The following is a 5,681-nucleotide window of genomic DNA, read 5'->3' as shown; positions in this document are numbered from 1 at the left end:
ATGCTGGGAGGGAGGGAAGGGGGCACAGAGCTGGAAGCAAAAGTGCACTAAATTGGCAGAGAATAAATATTAACCAATTAATGAAATGGTTGATGGATTTCGTCATGTCAGCGAAGGCTGTTGACAAAGCGATGACACTATTGTGAAAACCAAAGCGACAGGCGGAGCTGATCTGGTCCTAGAGAAGCTGTTGGATTAATTTTTTCCATCGTCTCAGAGGGAAACGGCACAAAACAAAATGCTACTGAGGACCCTAATTGTAAAATATCAGCGCACGGGACCTGCGTGCCAGCACGGGGAAGGGGAGAGCAGCGCTCACCGGCTGGGAGAGGAGGAGCGGGACAGCAAGGATGGGGATCCACCCCCGGGACGTGGTGGTGGTGGTGGTGGTGGTGGTGGCTTCCAGGGAGCAGCACGGGGTGAAAAATCACATCCTTTCGGAACACGCACAAATTAAGCACAGGCCACTTCTTAACACTGGTGCACTGACACGGTGCTCAGACTACGCCACGGGGACACGGAGGGACACATGAAATAAATTACCAAATTGCAGCTCTGCCTCCCTCGTTTCCCCCCCCCGGCTTCGCCCCAGGGCCCTCCGCGTCCTGAAGATCGATTTGCAGACACATGTCAGCGAGTCGCCTCCGCGCAGCCCCGGCATTTCCCGGCGAAGCTGCCCGAGCGGCGTGTGTCTGCCGGGGGAGAGGTATCCCCTTGCAAGGAAAACATGGGGCAGGTGCACGTGTTGGGAATAGAGCCCTTCAGAATTAACAACCTGAAAGAATTTGATTTAGCTCAATTTATCGATCGGTGCAAACAAGCAAGAAGTATGTTGGGTTGAGATGATTAAATGTGATGGGGTCTACCAAAGGCATGACCGAGGAATTAATATGCAGCTTATAAACACGCTGCGGGGAAAAGTCAAGGGGAAGCAAACAAGACCCAAAATAGATTTATCTCCAAATGTCCCGTGAAGCCAAGGAATCCGCTGATATAAACACAGGAATTGAAACTGGCCACATGAAACAAAGCTCCGCTTTCAGTGGCACCTGGGGATGGCGAGATGGAAGTAATTCCTCTTTAATGAAGATATTGTTATGTGTCTGAGGCTTTCGGCAGAGCAGCAATCTCCGCTGCCTGGGAAAAGAGGGGATTAAGTTACAGACCGGCTCTGCTGGAGGAGGAACCCCCTGTTTTAAGCAAAACCTTCGCTGGCGTTATCTGTTTAATGTGTTGCACGCCATTTGCGGCATAAACATTTCCAGTTCATTTTAATTTCATATCGAAGGAGAATAATAAAGACAGCAGGGTTATTGGTCGCAGCTGCGTGAATGTGGCAAATGTAACTTGAAGAATTATTCTGTCAAAGAGACAGAGCCAGATATTATTGTTTTTTCCCTTACAGTCTTGCCAGCAGTTAAATAGGAGATTTTATTAAAAATATTCATGTAATTAAAATCTATAGTCTTGAAAGCCTTTATAGGAACTGGAGTTAAACCAAAATAACAGATTTACATTCAGATGTTGTAGGTTTGTAACAATATGACGCTGCTTTTGGTTAATAAAGCAAAAAAAAGAAGGTTTTTTTTAACCGAAGTCTTACGTTTTAAAATTTAGGTAGCTTTGAAACGTGCAGTGATTGATATAGCTTAAAAGGACAAGCTTTCTAGGAAACATTAAGTTTGGTTATAGAAATTCATTAGTTATGATCTGGGCAACCGGTGTGTCCTGAGAGGGAGAAATGAGTTTTATTCAGCACACGTGTAGTTTTAACAACCAATACCCGGGTTTTCAGCCGTTGTCCATCAGCGTGATGGATCGTCCTTCCCTTCTCTGCCTTCCCAAACCCCAACCCCGGCTGGAACGGAGAATTTTCCCAAAGTGAAGGAAATACCCCTGGTGAAAAGCAGACCCAACAGCCACCCAGAGCCGTTTCTTTTTTCTGCCTTTTTTTTTTTTCCTTCTTTTTCTCAAAGCTTTGTCCAGTAATAAACAACTGTTTCAATCTGCTGCGCTGATCAAAAGAAATGTTTTAATCAGTCCCAGGCAAAATATCATGCTATTATGTTATCACTGGAGCAAATCATCAAAAATACAAAACAAAAATATCGGTTTAATACGCTCCAGATCAGGAATGTCTTGAAGAAACTTGCCTTCCTCACAGGTGTGTCCTATTTTAAGAAAAAAAAGGATTAAAGCGCGGGGGCTGGCGCTGGGGTGAGCGTGTCTGTCAGGGCAGAAATGCCGAGTTCAAAACTGGCCAAGCCCAATTACTGCAAATAAACTGCTCGAAACGCTTTCCCCTACCCCAGGGATGTTTTGATTAATTTTTTTTAAACTGACAAATTATCTGAAAATGGCTCATCTGTGTTTTCACCTGCTGCGAAGCAAATCCACGGGGAGAGCTGCAGGGACACCGACCCGGTCCCCGCTGCCTCCCAGCCGTGGCTCTGGCTGGTGAGGGACGCATCCCCAAGGAAGCCCAGAAGCCTCCCAATTTTGGAGATAATTTTCCCACCAGGAGCCTGAGCAGGGTCTGGATCCGACGCGGGGTGATGGGAGCCGTCGGCAGATGCAGGAGCATCCCTGCCCCGCGAGCCTGATGCGTGATCACTTGCAGAGGTACCCGCCATCTCCTCCGAAAAAATTCGGCTTGAGCAGAGCTGGATCTCATTTCCATCCTCTGCTCTGTTCTGTGTCCAGGAGACCTACCCAGTGAAATTCCTCCTTTTTATGGTCCATGACTCCAGCTGCACGAATGATACTCGAAAACAACTTAAAAATAAGTGATCTTTCGGTCATGTGGGAAGCTGAAGTTCGGAGCAGGGCGCTGTGGCTGTCTCACCAGCCAGAAGTGGCAACCACACTCCTCGATCAGCAGTTAATGGGATGCGCTCTCAGGTGGACCTTTCATATACGTTGGATTGAAGAAATCCTGACTGTCCATAGGGTCTTCAAAGTGGTGAGAGGAGCTGATCAAAGGGGAGAGGTCCGCACCGGCACGCGCGGCTCTCAAACGCCACCCAAACCCATTCGACCAAAAACCATCTCAGAAAGCGGGGACGTCAGTTTGGGAAGGAGGAACGGCAGCGGGGATGAAGCACCCGGACCTGGGCAGATCCAGACGAGCTCTTCCCTGTCCCCTCCTTGACATCCCTTGCCTCAAGAGCTGCTCATTTGCAACTCCAACGTCCAGCGTGGCAAGCGTCAGCACTTTCAAAGCACGAAGGCTTTTGAAACGTTGGGTTTCGTTTCAGTTGGAAACAAAGTTTGGGGCTTCACTTTACTTTGATTTGGTTTAATCTCGAAAATCTCCAGGAAACAGAGTTATACTTCTACCAGTCTAGATTCTTAAATTCTGGTAGTATTGAGAAGCGAAGCAAAGGGGGCTGATGTTATCCATTAGAATAGCCCAGATAGAGACATTATCCTGCTTTTATGAAAGCCAAAGGCCGAATTCATATTTATTTGAGCTGCAGCAGAATCTGGCTTATATCCTGGACATTACAACATACTGTTTCAATCTATATTTTTATTAGCAATATTGATAACGTTAGAAGAAATATGATACAGGAAACAGCTTATCAACTTCGAATAATTTTACAGTAAGACTTTTAATGAAGATAAAAGAAGAATTCGGCAAAGGGCTGAAGCTAAAAGTGTTGTTGGTAAATGGAGACGCGCGGTACCTGCACATCCTGAGCGGGGCAGCTGGATAGTCAGCATGGTTTTTACTCCATGGAAGAAAAATAATCGGTAATCTTTTTTTTTTTTGTTAAAGACCATTAGTTCTCCACTTTAAGTTTATTAACACTTTCATACATAATGATTCGCCGCACGACTGTAGAAATGAAGATATTCATGTAAACCTAAATTAAATCTATTTGTTGTGCACAGGCAGTGGTGCCTGTAGCTCACACTCCTGCTTTTAAAGCCCTGGGCAAATATTCATAGGGAAAGACATGTGAAACGCTCTCGTTGCATGGAGGAAAACCCCTAATTCTAGACCCTAAACGTCAAGTCCTGCGAGAGGATCAGATCTTACTTGACTCACTTGAAGGCGCCTTGGGGACGGGGAGATTTTGCCTTCGAGCAGTCCCGCAGCTTTGGGGCGCACAGGAGCTTTCCAAGCTGCCAGCCGTCCCTCCTTGCACTCTGATATTAATTCTTAGTTTTAACACTATATTATGAACAGTTTAGCACTTGAAATGTTGCTCTGTACCTGGTAACGTACGATGGAAGATGATGGTTAAAACCACCAAGTGCTTGGGGTGAGGTGGGCACAGCCAGGGCAGCATCCGACTGTGCAAACAGGTATCGCGGTCCTTCCCACGGCGATGCCGACTGGTGTTTAATATCGTGTATTTGAAACCTTCCTGGCGAGTGCAACAACAGTGAGTGTCTTCTCCCGGACCTGAATAAAAAGAAAGGGTATTTCTGCTGGTTTCAGGCTGTGGGTCCATGGTGAAGGGATGCAGCAGCTCGCTCCAGTGGACTGGCAGCCGGAGCAGAAGGCAACGACCATCCCCAGAGCATTGTCTGAGCAAGAGTAACTCTAAGTAACCATTACTCTTTTCTGTCTTTTGGAGTCGAGGCCCTGTTTTATTTGCAGGCCTGACTGGAAGCAGATGGACCTGTCAGGGCTCGCTCTCGCAGGTGAGCCGACCGGGGCGGATGAGCTGCTAAGTGCTCCCAGCTGCTGGGCAGGGCCCGGAGGAAATTGTTGGAGCTGGGACCCAGCTCAGAGATGAGATCTGGAGCCAACGCCAAGGAGGAAAAAGCGAATTTCTCCAAAAAGCAGCTCTCTAAAAACCTGAAAGAGCGAGGCTTTTAAAATAAGAGAAAATTTCTGAAAACCTCTTCAGTGCATCTAATATATCTTCAGACTTCAGAGAGCTAGAAGCCATCCTGAGCCCCTGCCCCCTTCTCTGGTTTTGTTCAGGATCTGCCTCCTTAGACAGCAAATATTATTTTTCCTGGGGGTTCTCCCTTATCGCTGGTGTTCCCCTCTCCAGAAAGGTCTTGAATTTTACTTGCTGGTTTGTGTCATTTGATTTACAAGCTCAAGGGGTCCTTCACAAAACCTGGACTACTTCTGGTACTTAATTGCTACAATAAACTTAAAACTTGGTGCTTTAGGATAAGCAATCTGGGAGGAAATTGTTTGATGTATGGAAGTAGATGGTAGGTCCTTCTTGTGAATGTCACCAAAGGGACACAGAGGAGAAGTGGGTTTATAAATAACTATAAAATTCAGAAAGTGCATGAGCTCGGTGAGAGCAGAGCTCTATTAAGCACGAACAGCTTGCAGTGCAATACCCAACATCTGCAAAAGTCCTTGCAGCCAGTATAATTCCCAACAGCCTCGACTGCTGTGCCCAGGCTGTCTGACACCGGTTTTAACTCCACGGGGGCCGGGACGCTGCAATTTGCACAGACACAGCCGAGCACAGAAAGAGGTGCCTGGAGCTTGCACCCTAAAATCCAAATCAACAGGAGAAAGAAAAGGTGATTAACAAGTCTCAAGCTTTTACTCATGTTGCAAAGAAGGTGGTTTTTTTTCTTTTCCTTTTCAAAATTACTTCATCAAAAATAATTCTTTACGTTTTAAAAGCTGTTTTTTTCCCAGCACTCCGGCTGCAGCATATCGGCGGGGCACAGAGGCTGCTGAGCCGGGGGGG

The sequence above is a fragment of the Aptenodytes forsteri genome, unplaced genomic scaffold (assembly GCF_000699145.1).
Source record: "Aptenodytes forsteri isolate BGI_AS27 unplaced genomic scaffold, ASM69914v1 Scaffold72, whole genome shotgun sequence".
NCBI classification, from domain to species: domain Eukaryota; kingdom Metazoa; phylum Chordata; class Aves; order Sphenisciformes; family Spheniscidae; genus Aptenodytes; species Aptenodytes forsteri.
Note: the sequence above shows the minus strand (reverse complement) of the source record.